Genomic DNA, 16372 nt, shown 5'->3' with positions numbered 1-16372 from the left:
TGTGGATAATTTTTCTAAGTGTTTAAGTGGGATTAATTCAAGAATGACTGGTATAAAACTGATTTGACCCACAAATTTCTGAGCACTGCCCATAATATAGGCTTGGATGTGTAGGTATTAAGGATGTTTGATTTAATTGTCTGGAGATAGCTCATGAGTGCAAGATATCTGCTAATGAGATTAATATCTGGATTGTTATTTCTATGGGTAAGAGAACTTGGCTGTCAACCTTTACTAGTTGTAGATCTCTTTCTTGGTTTTAGGTTGTGTGAATTATTCAATTTAAGCCAAAGAAATCAGGAAGTGGAAGTCAAAGTTTAAGTTTTTGTAATGCATATATTCATAGCTTCAGGATCATTGATGGCTTATTTTTTCCAGTTAGGGGTTGTTGAGCTTATCTATTATATCAGTAATTTATAATGATGGCAAAGCAATTAAGGCTAGGATAATGAGTAGTAAGGTAGTTCATATCGTTTCTACTTCTTGCACACCTATTGTATTTGTGTGGGTTAATTTAGCTGTTAATACTAGTGAAATGGTATAAGGAACTAGAGAGTTGATTAAAAAGATGATTATGTATGGTCATGAAAGTGTAGGATTTCTTTTGTAATGGGGGATTTTGCACCTTAAAAACCTTGTTGAATGGATATGCCATGGAGATATAAAGGACTTAAATCCATAATTTAACTTTGACAAAGTTATGTAACATTTGCTAATATTTCACTATTGAGAAAGACATAATGGTTATGGTATTGGTTTGAAACCATTTTCAGAGGGTTTGATCCCTTTCTTATTTTAAGGCTTATGTAAGGGAATTCTTCAAATGTATGATATGGTGGAAGGCATCCATATAGTCATTCAAGATTAGTGTTAGTTAATTCCACTATTGCTACTTCTCATTTGGATGCAAATACTTCTCAATTTATAAAGATAATATCACTGCTGTTAAGGAGAAGAATGAACCTGTAAATGACATAGTGTTTCATGTTGTGTATGCATCTGGATAGTCAAGGTCAGGGCATTCCTGAAAGGACGAGTGGGAAGAAAGTTAACTTCAATTACTGATTGTAAAGAGGATTTTTGCCCAACTACAGTTGACTGTGTAGCTTGTAGAAAATAATGGGAACAGTGAACAAATCTTCCTATGATGGTGAAAATGTTTCTATTGATAATATGTAGTAAAAATGTACCACCATATACTATTTGTCCTGGAGAACACTCTCTAGGGATGAGTTGGCTAAAACAATTAGGAAGGAAGATAAAATGAATAGGAAGATAAAAGCTGGGGCTCATCGTATGGCCAGTGATCATGTTGCCTCCATGAAGGGTTGCTAGTTAGCTAAATACTTCTGTGCTGTCGGGGTGGCAAAATTCTAGTAGCTGTTGTAGAATATGCTCATATGTCAACATCTGTGCCTACTGTTAATAATATGCTGGGCTCATACAATAAAACCTAGGAATCCAATAGATATTATGGCCCAAACTATTCCTATATATCCAAAAGGTTCTTTTTTTCCCTGAATAATATGTAGTAATACATGTAGTTATTCCAAATCTAGGGAAGATAAGAATATAAACTTTGGAATATCTGGAGACTCAAAATCAAAATAAGCATTGGTATCAGTGGATTGCCTCTCCTGCTGGATCAATGAATGTGGTGTTTTAGGTTATGGTCTGTTAGTAATATGGTATTTCTGGTTGCTAAGACCGGATGTGATAGTAGTAACAGGAAGACTGTGGTTAAGAGGGATCCATGGAATAAAAGTGTTTAGTATTGAGATACAGCTGGTGGTTTTATTTTAATGATTGTGATAATATGGTTGATAGCCCCTAAAATTGAGGATACACATATATGGGGAGAGAAGATGGTTAAATTGACTGATGCTTCTCCTGAGCTAGGTTGCAGGCTGGGGTGTGTATACTCTTCACCTGGTTTCTGTACCTGCTCCAACTGTTAATGATATTAGAGCAGAAATGATGGTGGTAATAGTCAGAGACTCATGTTATTTAGGGGAATGCCATATCAGGTGCTCTGGTTATTGAGGGGACTGAACAGTTTCCAAATTGTCCGATTATAATAGGTAATACTATAAAGGAAATTATGAATGCCTGGGCAATTATGGTTACCTTATAAATTAGGTTATCTCCCAGTAAACCTCCAGGTTGGCCAATTTCCACATGGATTAAAGGGCTTCCGACAGGGGCACCTGGGTGACTCTGTTGGTTAAGTATCAGACTCCTGGTTTTAGCTCAGATCATGATCTCAGGGTCTTGAGATTGAGCAGCCCTGGGTGGGGCCTATGCTCAGTGTGGAGTCTGCTTGTCCCTGTCCCTCTGCTCCTCCCCCTGCATTCCTGTGCTCTTAAATAAATAAATAAATAAATAAAAAGGCTTCAAGCAGTTCCTATTCTATTTCATTAGTTCTATTCTAGTTCATGCACCAAATAGTAGGTATAGAGTGCTGGTATCCTTATGGTTTGTTGAGAATAGTGGCTAAGTAAGCATTAACCTCTAAAGACAGAGGTTGAGTCATCGTTTTGTCAAGCCCTGTGGTGAATATCATACTGAATAATAAATTCAAAGAAGCAGCTTCAACTCTGCTGGGGCTTCTTCAGCCTTTTTTCCCCTAGATGGTGGGAGAAGTAAATTAAAGCTAATTGATTCAGTTACTTAGACATTAACTAAAATTTCATGGGATGGAAATCTAGTAAGGTTTTAACTTAATTAAAAAATTTGTTTTGTGTTCAGTTGATGTAGGATAAAGTCTGGGCACTCCTTGTACTTTTTAGGAATTAAGTGAATACACTTTCTCAGAGCTTTGAAGGCTCTTGGTCTTTTCTCTCTTTATCTCTCTTTCTTTGTCTTCTCTTTTTTTTTTTTTTTTCTTTTTTTCCCTTGGTCTTTTCTAACTAGATTATTATTGTTATAATTAGTAGTGTTAAAAGAGTTAACCATTTTATACTTTCAAATTGTCCTTTTATTTGTATGTTGTTTATTGATGGAAATATAATTAGTGATATGAAGTTAATTGCATGTAGAAGTACATGCAATTTATGTATAAGTACATGCAATTTATTAATGTTGGTATAATAAGATCATTTTTTGTCAGTTCCTGGATAATTATCCATTTGGGCAGAAATCCTGAGAGAGGAGGAAGGCCTATTGATAGTATGGTGGTAAAGATTAATGTAAAATTAAGGATATTTTCTTCCAAATATATGAGAGTGATAGTGTTGTGGTGGATGAATTACACACAATAATATGAATGTGGGGAGTGTCATCATGATGTAGATTAATAGATTTTGGGTTATTATAGTTGGGTTATAAATTGTGATAGGTGTTATTCACTTTGGGTGGGCAGCTGATGAATAGGCTGTGATTTTTTTCATATATGCGTTTTTGTTAAGTCCACCTCATCTTCCAATTAGAATTGATGTAATAGCTATGGATAGAATTAAGTTTGGATTAATGGATGATGAGATTTGGTATAAGATTGACATCGATGCAAGTTTTTGTCATGTTAATAAAATTAGGCCTAAGAATAACAGAATTCCTAGTATTACTTTAGGTACTCAGAAGTGGAAAGGGGAAAGTCCAAGTTTTATAATGAGAGCTATTGTTACAATGGCAGAAGGAAGGATGTTGTTGGATTAAATATAATTATTCATTGTCCAGAATATATTTAGTTAATAATGGCCATTATAAGAAGTATTGATGTGGTTGCTTGTGTTAGGAAATACTTAGTAGATGATTCTGTGGCTCAAGGGTTAAATTTTTTTTTCTTATTAAAGCTGGGATAATAGCTAGTATATTTATTTAAAGCCAATTTAGATAGTGTGATTGAGAGATTGTTATTACAATTATAGTTCCTGAGATAATGGTTATTATAATAATGGTAAAAATGAGCATAGGAAGGATAGTAACCAGTATTGGCAGGAAGAGTCCAATTGCTTATTTAGCTGACTTTATTATGGAATATGCTATAATTTTTAATTTCTAGGGGCATGTTTGATTCCTGTCATTCTAGGAATGAAAGAAATAAGATATTAAAATGTATATTAAAATTATATAATAATAATCAGATTTAAACATCTATTATTTACTCTATCAAAGTAACTCTTTGTCAGAGGTATTTTTAGGATTGTTTAACACCTGATCTAATGATAGGCAAGGATATGTGTGACATACAAAGGGCTAGTGATAGTGATAATCTAGAGATAGAAGGTTTTTTCACAAGGGGTGTATTAGTTATACTGGAATTGTGGGTAAGATGCCCAAATTCATGGAAAGGTAATGTGTAGTAGGAGAGTTTTGACAATGAAATTAATTAGTTCTGGCATGTAGGGGCTATGAAATGCTTCTAGGAATATGATTGTTGTGAAAATGTTTGTTAGGAGGATTTTGGCCTATTCTGCTAGGAAAAATAGGGGAAATGGGCCTGCTGTAATTCAGTGTAGAAGCCAGTGACTAATTCTTCTGTTAGGCGAATGCTGCTCAGTTGGCTTCTGCTAGGATTGAAATTAATCCCATCATGGCTAACAGTCATGATGGAAAAATTAATCCTAAGTATTCTTGAGTAATGATTAATGCTGATAGTGTAAGCAATCCATTTATTAGTAGTACTGATAGTAAGATAATTGCTAGAGTTACTTCATATGAAATTCTCTGTGCTACATCTCAGATAGCCCCAAGTAATGCATATTTGAATTCGAGGGCGTCCAGATCGGAGGATGGAAATTATAACTGAGCCTGATATAGCTAGCATTAATAGTACTCCTAGGTTTATATTGATCGGTGAATATGGTATAGGCAACAGAATTTATATTGTAGGGTTATGGTGAGGGCTAAGATTGGTTCAGTGATGGATACAGATATTGATGAAGTTAGTGTTTCATTGGTTCTTTAACGAATAACTTAACAGCATCAGCAATGGGTTGTAATAGAACATGAGGGCCAACAATGTTTGGTCTTTTGCAAAGTTGTATATATCCTAGAACTTTTCACTTGATTGGTGTGAGGAATGCCATGATGAGTGGGGTGGGGATAATCAATGAGATAATGTTGATTATAAATATTTTGTTAGGAATAGAAATTGAACTGAGTATAAAGGCTTAAGTTTTACACAGTCACTGAGCTCTGCCATCCTAACAAGCCCTGTTCTTGGGCAGGGTGGATATAAATTAAGATTATATAATCTATTAGTTTGAGGATATCTCAAACTAATGAAGTGAGCTTCATTTTTCTTGTCCTTTCATATTGGGCAAAGTCTATAATAGAAAGAAACTAATCTGAATTACTTTTGGTCTGTACTCAGATCATGTAGGATTTTAATTATGAACAAATGAATCATTAATAGTGGTTGCACCTTGGGATGTCCTGATACAACACTGAGGCAGTAAACCCTATTGTTGATATGAATTCTAGAATAGGATTGCAGTGTTATCTGAAGATAACTTGTTCTGTTGATCAGTATCTTGCATCATTAAGTGATATAATGTTTTGGCTAGTAAGTCTGGATTTTAATCACTCAGAGGTTATTTTGTTCCTTTTTTTTGTTACCAAAATTGCTAGTCCACTTAAAGTCTTACTATCCCTTATCACCTGATGTTGTTCTATAGGTCCCTTAAGTAATTTTTCACTTTTTAAAATTCTTTTTCTTTTTGCTGATCTGTTTGTATGAGTTTCACTGCCATGTCTTCCAGGTCACTGATTCTTTTTTCTGCTTCATCTAGTCTGCTACTGAACCCCTCTAGTGTATTATTCAGTTATTGTATTCTTCAGCTTTATGACTGTTTGGTACTTTCTAGTATTTTCTATCTTTTTTTTTTAAATTTATTTTCAGCATAACAGTATTCATTGTTTTTGCCCCACACCCAGTGCTCCATGCAATCCGTGCCCTCTCCAATACCCACCACCTGGTTCCCCCAACCTCTCACCCTCTGCCCCTTCAGACCCCTCAGATTGTTCTTCAGAGTCCATAGTCTCTCATGGTTCACTTCCCCTTCCAATTTCCCTCAACTCCCTCAACTCCCTTCTCCTCTGTAACTCCCCTGTCCTCCATGCTATTTGTTATGCATATGTGAAACCATATGATAATTGACTCTCTCTGCTTGACTTATTTCACTCAGCATAATCTCTTCCAGTCCCGTCCATGTTGCTACAAAAGTTGGGTATTCATCCTTTCTAATGGAGGCATAATACTCCATAGTATATATGGACCACATCTTCCTTATCCATTTGTCTGTTGAAGGGCATCTTGGTCCTTTCCACAGTTTGGCGACCGTGGCCATTGCTGCTATCAACATTGGGGTACAGATGGCCCTTCTTTTCACGACATCTGTATCTTTGGGGTAAATACCCAGTAGTGCAATTGGAGGGTCATAGAGAAGCTCTATTTTTAATTTCTTGAGGAATTTCCACACTGTTCTCCAAAGTGGCTGCACCAACTTGCATTCCCACCAACACTGTAAGAGGGTTCCCCTTTCTCCACATCCCCTCCAACACATGTTGTTTCCTGTCTTGCTAATTTTGGCCATTCTAACTGGTGTAAGGTGGTATCTCAATGTGGTTTTTTTTTTAATTTTAATTTTTTATTTTTTAACATCTTTAATTCAATATAATTATTTCAAGATTCACCCATGTATTTATATTTATCAGTGGTTCATTTCTTTTTTTTTATTTTTTAAATTTATTTTCAGCATAACAGTATTCATTGTTTTTTTTAATTTGAATCTCCCTGATGGCTAGTGATGATGAACATTTTTTCGTGTGTCTGATAGCCATTTGTATGTCTTCATTGGAGAAGTGTCTGTTCATATCTTCTGCCCACTTTTTAATATGATTGTCTATCTCTTTTTTAAAGTACTCTCTATGTTCATTTATTCTTCTGTCAAGATTGGTGAGCACTTTTGTGACCATTACTTTGAACTCTTCATCATGTAAATTACTTATATTTGTTTCAATAAGGTTTTATTCTGGGATTTTATCTTTTTTTTTTTTTTTTTCCTTTGGAGCATATGTCTTTGTTTTTCTCATTTTTCTGGACTCTCTACTTGTTTCTGGTATGAGATGAAAGATCTCTCTCTCCCAGTCTTGAAGGAGTGGTACAGGAAGACTGGAGATTATTTCAGTCTGCTCTCTGTGTAGTCAGTGTCCTGGGGGTAGAAGCCTACCAAGAACTGTCTCCCCAATTGTTTTAGCCCCATGGGGCTCAGAAACACAAGCCCTCTGCCACAAGAACCAGGTGTTCAAGGGACATCCTCTGTAGGGATTGTATGTACCTGCTGAATCTAGTGGGGTAGGGCCATGGGGGCTGCAGGATAGGTCTTTTTATTTTTTCTTTGATTCATGATTATTCAGTAGCATGTTCTTTAATCTTACATATTTGTGAGTTTTTCAGTTCTTTTATAATTGATTTCTAGTTTCATACCATTGTGATTGGAAAAAGATGCTTGATAAGATTTCAACCTTCTTAAATTTAAGACTTGTTTTGTGGCCTACCATGATCTATTTTTTTTTTTAAATATTTAAATTTTTCTTTTTTTTAAGATTTTATTTTATTTATTTGAGAGAGAGACAGTGAGAGAGAGAATGAGCGAGGAGAAGGTCAGAGAGCGAAGCAGACTCCCCATGGAGCTGGGAGCCTGATGTGGGACTCGATCCCGGGACTCCAGGATCACGCCCTGAGCCAGAGGCAGTCGTTTAACCAACTGCGCCACCCAGGCGTCCCTACCATGATCTATTTTTAAGAATGTTTCATGTTTTCTTGAGAAGAATGTGTATTCTGCTGCTTTTGGATGGAATATTGACATGGTGTATGTGTCTGTTGGCCATCTGTATGTCATATTTAGAAAAATGTCTATTCAGGCCCTCTGCCCATTTTTTTAATCCGATCATTTGGGGTTTTATGGTGTTAAGTTGTAGAAGTTCTTTATATATTTTGGATATTAACACCTGAGTGGGTATATAATTTACAAATGTCTTCTACCATTCAGTAGGTTGCCTTTTTGTTTTGTAGATGGTTTCCTTCACTGTCCAAAAATTTATTTTGATGTAATCCCTTTATCTTTTGCTTGTTTCTCTTGCCAAAGTAACATCTAGAAAAATGTTGCTAAGGCCGACATCAGTGACATTACTGCTTGTGTTCTCCCCTAGGATTTTTATGGTTTCAGGTCTCACATTTAGGTCCTTAAAATATTTTGAGGTTTTTTGTGTATAGTGTGAAAAAGTGGTCCAGTTTCATTCTTTTGCTTGTAGCTGTCCAGTTTTCGCCAGCACCATTTATTGAAAAGACCATCTTTCCCCCATTGCATATTTTTGTCTACTTTGCCATAGATTGACTATATAAGCATGGGTTTACTGCTGGTCTGTCTATTCTGTTTCATTGGTCTATGTGTGTCTATCTTTGTGCCAGTACCATACTGTTCTGATTATTACATCTTTATAGTATATCTTGAAATCTGGGATTGTGATACCTCCACCTCTTTTTCTTTCTCAAGACTGCTTTGGCTATTCAGAGTTTTTTGTGCTCTTATGCAAATTTTTGCATCAGTTGTTCTAGTTCTGTGAAAAATGCCATTGGAATTTTGATAGGTATTGCACTGAATCTGTAGTTGCTATGGAGAGTGCAGAATATTCTTTCAATCTATGAGCATGGAGTATCTTTCCATTTGTGTTATCTTTAATTTCTTTCATCAGTGTTTTATAGTTTGCAGAATACAGGTCTTTAACCCCCTTGGTTAAGTTTATTTCTCAGTTTTTATTCTTTCGAGTGTAATTGTAATTGTTTTGTTCATTTCTTTTTCTGTTTTTGCACTTTTGGGGTATAGGAACACTACATATTTCTTGGTATTAATTTGTATCCTACAAATTTACTGAATTAATTTATTCTAAATGTTTTTTGGTGGTGTGTTTCAGGTTTTCTGTGTATAATATCATGTCATCTACAAATAGTGACAGCTTAATTTATTCCTTACCAATCTGGATGCTCCTTATTTTAATTTTTTTTTTTTTGCCTTATTTCTGTGGCTAGGACTGCCAGTATAATATGTTGAGCCAAAGCTTGAAAGTGGATATCCTTGTCTTATTCCTGATCTTAGAGGAAAAACCTGCAGGTTTTCACCATTGAGTATGATATTAACTTGGGTTTTTTCATAAATGGTCTTTTATTATGTTGAAATGTGTTACCTCTAAAGCCACTTTGTTGAGAGTTTTGATCATAGAGATGTTGAATTTTGTCACATGATTTTCTGCATCTATTGAAAAGATCATATTATTTTTATCCTTCATTTTATTGATGTGGTATAAATGTATAAATGCATGTTGGTTGATTTATAAATATTGAACCATCTTTGCATACCTAGAATAAATCTAATTGGTCAGGGTGAATGATCCTTTGAATGTATTTTTGAATGTGGTCTGCTATATTTTGTTGAGGATTTTTGCATCTATGTTCATCAGGGATATTGGTCTCTAATTTGTTGTTGTTGTTGTTGTGCTCTTGTCTTGTTTGGTATCAAGGTAATGCTGGCCCCATAGAATGTATTTGGAAGCTTCCCTTCCTTTTTTGTTTTTTGGGATAGTTTGAGGAGAACAGTTATTAAATCTTCTTTAAATGTTTGGTAGACTTCACTTTTGAATCTGTTTGGTCCTGGACATTTATTTTTTAGTAGTTTTTGATTACCAATCAATTTTATTTCTAGTAATCAGTCTGTTCAGGTATTTTATTTCTTCTTGATAAAGTTTTAGAAGATTGTATGTTTCTATTTCTTCTAGGTGAACCAGTTTGTTGGCATATAATTTTTTATAGTATTCTCTTATAATCCTTTGTATTTCTGTGGTGTGGTGTCCATTGTTTATTATCTTTAATTTCTGATTTTATCTTTTTGGGTACTTTCTGGGTTTTTTTCTTTATGATTTTAGCTAAGTGTTTCTCAATCTTATCCTTTCAATGTACTGGCTCTTTCATTTTTGTTCTTATTTTTTTAAAAATTTTTATTTCATATTAATGCTAGAGTTGGGTATCCATCCTTTCTGATGGCTGAGTAATATTCCATTGTATATATGGACCATGTCTTCTTTATCCATTCATCTGCTGAAGGGCATCTCAGCTTTCTCCACAGTTTGGCCTTGGGGGTGCATGTGGCCCTTCTTTTCCCTACATCTGTATCTTTGGGGTAAATGTTCAGTAGTGCAATTGCTGGGTCATAGGATACCTCTAATTTTAACTTTTTGAGGAACCTCCACACTGTTTTTCCAAAGTGGCTTCACCAACTTGCATTTCCACCAACAGTGTAAGGAGGGTTTCCCCTTTCTCCACAACCTCTCCAACATTTGTTGTTTTGCCTTGTCAATTTTTGGCATTCTAAGTGGTGTAAGGTGGTATCTCAATGTGGTTTTGATTTGAATTTCCCCGATGACTAAAGATGATGAACATTTTTTCATGTGTCTATAAGCCATTCGTATGTCTTCTTTGGAGAATGTCTGTTCATGGCTTCTGAACTTTTTTTGACTTGTTTGTTTTTTGGGTGTTGAGTTTGAGAAGTTCTTTATAGATCTTGGATACCAGCCATTTATCTGTAGTGTTATTTGCAAATATCTTCTCCCATTCCACGGGTTACCTCTGTTTTATTGACTCTTTTCTTTATGCTAAGTGAAATAAGTCAAGCAGAGAAAGTCAATTATCATATGGTTTCACTTATTTGTGGAACATGAAGAATACCATGGAGGACATTAGGAGAAGGAAGGGAAAGATGAAGGCAGGGAAATCAGAGAGGAAGAGGAACCATGGGAGACTAATGACTCCGGGAAACAAACCAAGGGTTTCAGAGGGGAGGGAGGTGGGGGTATAGGTTAGCCTGGTGATGGGTATTAAGGAGGGCATGCATTTCATGGAGCACTGAGTGTTACGCACAAATAATGAATCATGGAATACTCTATCAAAAACTAATGATGTACTTACTGTATGGTGACTAACATAATAAAAAAATCTTTATTTCATTTACTTCTCTAATTTATCATTTCCTCCTTGTGCTGTACTTATTCTTTTTCTGGTTCCTTTAGATATAAGGTTAGATTCTTTATTTGAGCTTTTACTTGTTTCTTGAGGTAAGTTTGTATCACTATATATTTTCCTCTTAAAACTGCTTTCCTACAGTGCACAGGTGGCTCAGTTGGTTAAGCATCTGCCTTTGATTCAGTTTATGATCCCAGGGTCCTCAGATAGAGCCCCAGGTCAGGCTCAGCAGGGAAACTGCTGCTTTGTCAGTGCCTCCCCTATCCTCATGTTCTCTCTCTCTCCCTCTCTCTCTCAAATACCTGGATAAAAATCTTAAACACAACTTTTTATTATGTCCCAGAGATTTTTGGACTGTTGTGTTTTCATTTTCACTTTTCTCCATGTACTTTTAAAAATTTCTTCTTTGATTTCTTCATGGACCCATTGGCTGTTTAGTATCATGTTATTTAGTCTACACATTTGTGTTTTTTCCAGTTTCTTCTTTGGTTGATTTCTAGTTTCATACCATTGTGGTTAGAGAAGATGCACAATATGATTTCAGTCTTCTTAAATTTACTGAGACTTGTTTTGTGGCCTAATGTAGTCTCTTCTAGAGAACATCGCATGTGCACTTGAAAAGTGTGTATATTCTATTGTTTTTGGATGGGATGTTCTGTTTATATGTGTTAGGTTCATCTGGTCTAATGTGTCATTCAAAGACCCCATTTTCTTATTGATTTTTCTGCCTAGATGTTCTATCCATTAATGTAAGTGGGTGTCCCCTACTATTACTGTATTATCATAAATTTCTCTATATGTCTGTTAGTATTTGCTTTATGTATTTAGGTGCTCCAGTGTTGGGTACATAAGTTATTACAATTGTTATATCCTCTTGTTGGATTGATCTGTCATCACAAAATACCCTTTTTTTGTTTCTTGTTAGTCTTTGTCCTAAAGTCTGTTTTCATTGGTATGAGTATTGCTACCCCAGCTTTTTTTTTTTTTTCCTCTACTTCCATTTGCCTGGTAAATTCTATTCCATCCCTTCACTTTCAGTCTGTATGTATCTTTAGATCTGAGGGGAATCTCTTGTAGGCAACATAAAAATGGTTGGGCTTTTGTTTGTGTTTGTGTTTGTGGGGTTTTTTTCCCCATTCTGCCACCTATGTCTTATGATTGGAGCATTTAGGCTATTTACATTTAAAGTAATTATTGATAGGTATATACTTACTGTCATTTCATTAATTGTTTTCTAGTTGATTTTGTTGTCCTTCTCTGTTCCTTTCTTCTTCTCTTGCTTTCTTTCTTTGTAATTGAGTTTCTGTCTGCTCTATATTTCACTTTCTCTTTAAGTTTTGTGTATCTATTATAGATTTTGGGTTTTTGAGTACCATGAGGTTCATATACAACATCCCAACTATATAGCAGTCTGTGTTAAGTTGATTATCATTTAAGTTCAAACAAAATCTTAATATTTTTCACTCCCTCCACATTTTATTTATGTGCTATCATATTTTGTATCTTTTTACTCATAATTTTCTTATGTCTAATTATGGCCATAACTTTTCCACTTAAAGGCCCTTTAACATTTTGTAAGGCTTTGTTAGTGGTAATAAACTCCTTTAACTTTTGTTTGGGAAACTCTGTATATTTCCTTCAGTTCTGAATGATAACCTTGGTTAAAGTATTCTTGGTTATAGTTTTTTTTTCCTTTCAGCACTTTGAATATAACATGGCATGGCGCTTTCTGTGACCTGTGAAGTTAATCAGCTAATAGTTTTATAGGGTTTCCCTTGTATATAATGTTTTGCTTCTCTCTTGCTGCTTTAAAAATTCTCTTAATAATTAAAATATCAAAGATTAAAGTCAATGTGTCATGGTGTGGGCTTCCTTGGGTTTAGCTTGTTTGAAACTGTCTGTACTTCTTGAACTTAGATATCTATTTTTTCTCCTAGGTTAGGAAAGTTTTCAGTTATTATTTCTTCCAATAAGTTTTCTGCCTCTTTCTTTCTCTCTTCTTCTGGGACCCCTATAATGTGAAAGTTTACATGATGTTGGTAGGCACAGCTGGGGGGTTTCCAGGGTGCTACACATAGGGGGAACCCTGATAGGTAGCTGGATTTGAAGCAGGTGGTACTAGAGTTCTCTGCACTGGGGGTGCCCTAGCAAGCTGCCCGAAGTCCAAGTAGTATGGGTCTGGAGTGTTCCAGGATGCTTTGCCCCTCTCTCACCTTGGTGCAAAAGCTGGAGCTATAATGATTGCTAACCAGTGATTTCCAGTATGCATTGCCCTGTGGCCACATTCGTGGGATGGTTAGGCTGGTGTGAGCTAGAAGCCAGGGGCCACTGACAGGCAGGCTGGTTAGGGTGCCTGGACTGTACCCTGGTCTGTGCTTTTAAAGTGGAGGAGAAGTGTAGAATGTGTCTGGAAGTTCTTCTAACCTGGAGAATTTTCACAGCTCCCTCACCGTGCGGCGGAGTTCTAGAGCTGGTTCTTTTATGTGCTAGTTACTTTTTAAACTGCAGTTCTTTTTTCTGTGCCCCAGGATAGATGAATGTTCTCCCAGTCCCTCTTACCATCCCTCCACACTGCCATTTGCAGCAGCAGGCATGGAGGGTTCCTTTGTTAATGTGTCTCTGTCTCTCTTGCTGTTCTCTTTTGCCACTCCTTTTTTGTTGTGCAAAAGCTGTTCAGTTGGCCCTCGAGTTCTTCTTTAGGAATAACTGCTCTATAAATAGGTGTAATTTGTTGTGTTCCATGGAGGAATTGAGTTCAATGACTTCCTACATAGTCATCTTGGACTGGAATCCTTGTAGGTCTTGTTTTTTTTATCCATTCATCTACTCTTTTGATTGGAGAATTTAGTTCACTTACGTTTAAAATAGATCAATAGTTTGTACTTATTCCATTTTAATCATTTTCTGGCTGGTATATAATTCTTTTCTTCTTCTTTTATTCTCTTCCTTGGTGACTTGATGATTTTCTGTAGTGATGTGCTTAGATTACTTTCTCTTTCTCTTTTGTGTATCTATTATGTGTTTTTGCTTTGTGGGTATCATGAGGCTTACATAAAACAACTTACACCAATAATTTAAGTTGATGATGACTAAGTTCAAACACATTCTAAAGCTCTACATTTTTTACTTCCCTCTACCCCACAATTTGCTTTTGACATTTTTTAAAACTTTGTGTATCCATTAATAACTTTTTTTTAAAGGGAGTATGACATTTTTATTCTGAAAGTTTTAAAATACAAATCAAATTTAAATCAGATAGTAGTTTATTTATGACAAATTAACTACTTGCCTCATACTTTCAAGCAAAGTATGAAATGGGCTATTTAATGATTCAAAACATGAAAGTAACATCCTTGTAAAGAATGTCATTAATAACTTTTTGTAGTTATTCTTACTTTTATCTTTTAATCTTTATACTAGCTTTATGAATTAATTCATCGTTTTCACATTATTCTGATTTTTATTATATATTTGCCTTTGCCAGTGAGAGTTATATTTTTGTATGTATTCCTGTTACTAATTATCACCCATTCCCTTCCTTAACTTTTAGCATTTCTTGTAAGGCTGGTCTAGTGGCAATGAACCCTTTCAGCTTTTGCTTGGTTGGAAAACTCTTAATGTCTCCTTCAATTCCGAAGGACAACTTTGGCAGATAGAATACTCTTAATTGGCACTTCCTTTCAGCACTTTGAATATATTATGTCACTTTTTTCTGGCCTGCAAAATTTCTGAATATGAGAATATGCTCATAGATTTATGAGAGTTCCCTTGTATGAAACAAGGTGTTTTCCTCCCATTGCTTTGTAAGATTCTCCCCTTATCTCTCATAGTTTAATTCTGTGTCTTGGTGTGGATCTCTTTGGGTCCATCTTTTTTAGAATTCTCTGGGCTTCCTGGATTTGGTTGTCTGTTTTCTTCCCCAGATTGGGGAAGCTTTCAGCCATAATTCAAATAAAATTTTGGACTCCTTTTCTTTCTCTCTTCTTCTGCAACCCCTATAATGTTAAAGTTGGTCTGCTTGATCTTGTCCCATAAGGCCCTGAAGTTTTTCATTCTTTTTTTCTTTGTGCTGCTCTAATTGGATGAGTTCCACTACCTTGTCTTCAAGGCTACTGATTCCTTCTTCTGCTTTATCGAGTCTGCTATTGAACGATCTAGTGTCTTTTTTGGTGTAGATACTGTATTTTTCAGCTCTGTGACTTTTATTTGGTACTATCTTATATTTTCTCCTTTTTTAAGTTCTCACTGGGTTCATCCATTTGTCTTCCAAGTTTGGTGAGCAACTTTATGATTGTTACTTTGAACTTTTTTATCAGGTAAATTATTTATCCCTATTCATTGAGGGCTTTTCCTAAGGTTTTATTGTATCCTTTTGTTTGGAAGATATTCTTGTTTCTTCATTTTTCTTTGAATCTCTGTTGTTTTCCTTTAAATCTATTATTTAAATAGCCACCTCTCCCAGTTTTGAAAGTGTGACCTTCTGTAGGAGATGAACCTTATCACTCAACCCTGCCTTAGCTCTTGGCCGTCTCCCAAACCTCTGTGATTGTTTAAGCAGCTTACTCTAGTCTTAGTGGCTTCTACTGGTGGGGGTTTACCAAGATCTATCCAGTGTCCCAAAGGGGAATATTTTGGTCAGCATATAAATTCAGGGTGATTGGAAGCCAGACACTTAGCAGTTTTTAAAGCATGCAAACATATCTCTTTCAGGGCAAGACTGGGAGGTGGGCATTTCTGTGTGCTGCTTCTGTATGAGCCTTGGGGTAATAGCCTGTTAAGAACTGTTTCTGTGTTTGTTACTGTTCCATTAACACAAACATAAGCCCTGTGAACACAAGCCCCTCTGGCCACCAGACCTAGGCTATCATGGGATGTGGTATGGCCACAAATGCTGGAAACCCTGATGACCTCAGGTGGGACAGAGGGAGCATGATGATGATACCTGCCAGCCACTCTGGTCTCTGGTGGGGATTATTGTTGGCCCTTAGAAGTGTTTTTAATGGGTAGTTTGCCCCTTGGGCCACAGATATGAAGCTAAGCTAATAGGCCACTTTTGCAGAAATACTGGAGGTCCATTTCAGACTGCTGTCTCCAAGCTGTGCCCTCGCGAGGAGGGAGCCGGTAAGGAACTGTTTCTCCATTCATTGCCATCATATGGGACCCATGAATGTAAGTCCCACTGGCCACCAGAGCCAGTGCTCAAGGGCTGTCCCTGAGGTGGCAGCTGCCCAAACTAGGGCACCAGCTGTGTGCTTAAGTGCCTTTCCCGGAAATACTAGGGCCCAGGACAGGGGGCAGAGGGAGAGTGTGCAGATGGCTACCATTGGCCCCTCCAGTCTTTAGAGTATTTCAGAAGGG

General features: G+C 36.2%; 1 pseudogene; it reads right to left on the bottom strand.

The window, feature by feature from the left end:
* Positions 1 to 698: 698 nt before the first annotated feature.
* On the bottom strand, positions 699 to 13283 carry LOC122910266 (annotated as a pseudogene).
* Between the last annotated feature and the right edge of the window lie 3089 nt (positions 13284 to 16372).

The sequence above is a fragment of the Neovison vison genome, chromosome 1 (genome assembly GCF_020171115.1).
Source record: "Neovison vison isolate M4711 chromosome 1, ASM_NN_V1, whole genome shotgun sequence".
Classification (NCBI taxonomy): Eukaryota; Metazoa; Chordata; class Mammalia; order Carnivora; family Mustelidae; genus Neogale; species Neogale vison.
This window is presented reverse-complemented; position numbering and strand designations above follow the sequence as displayed.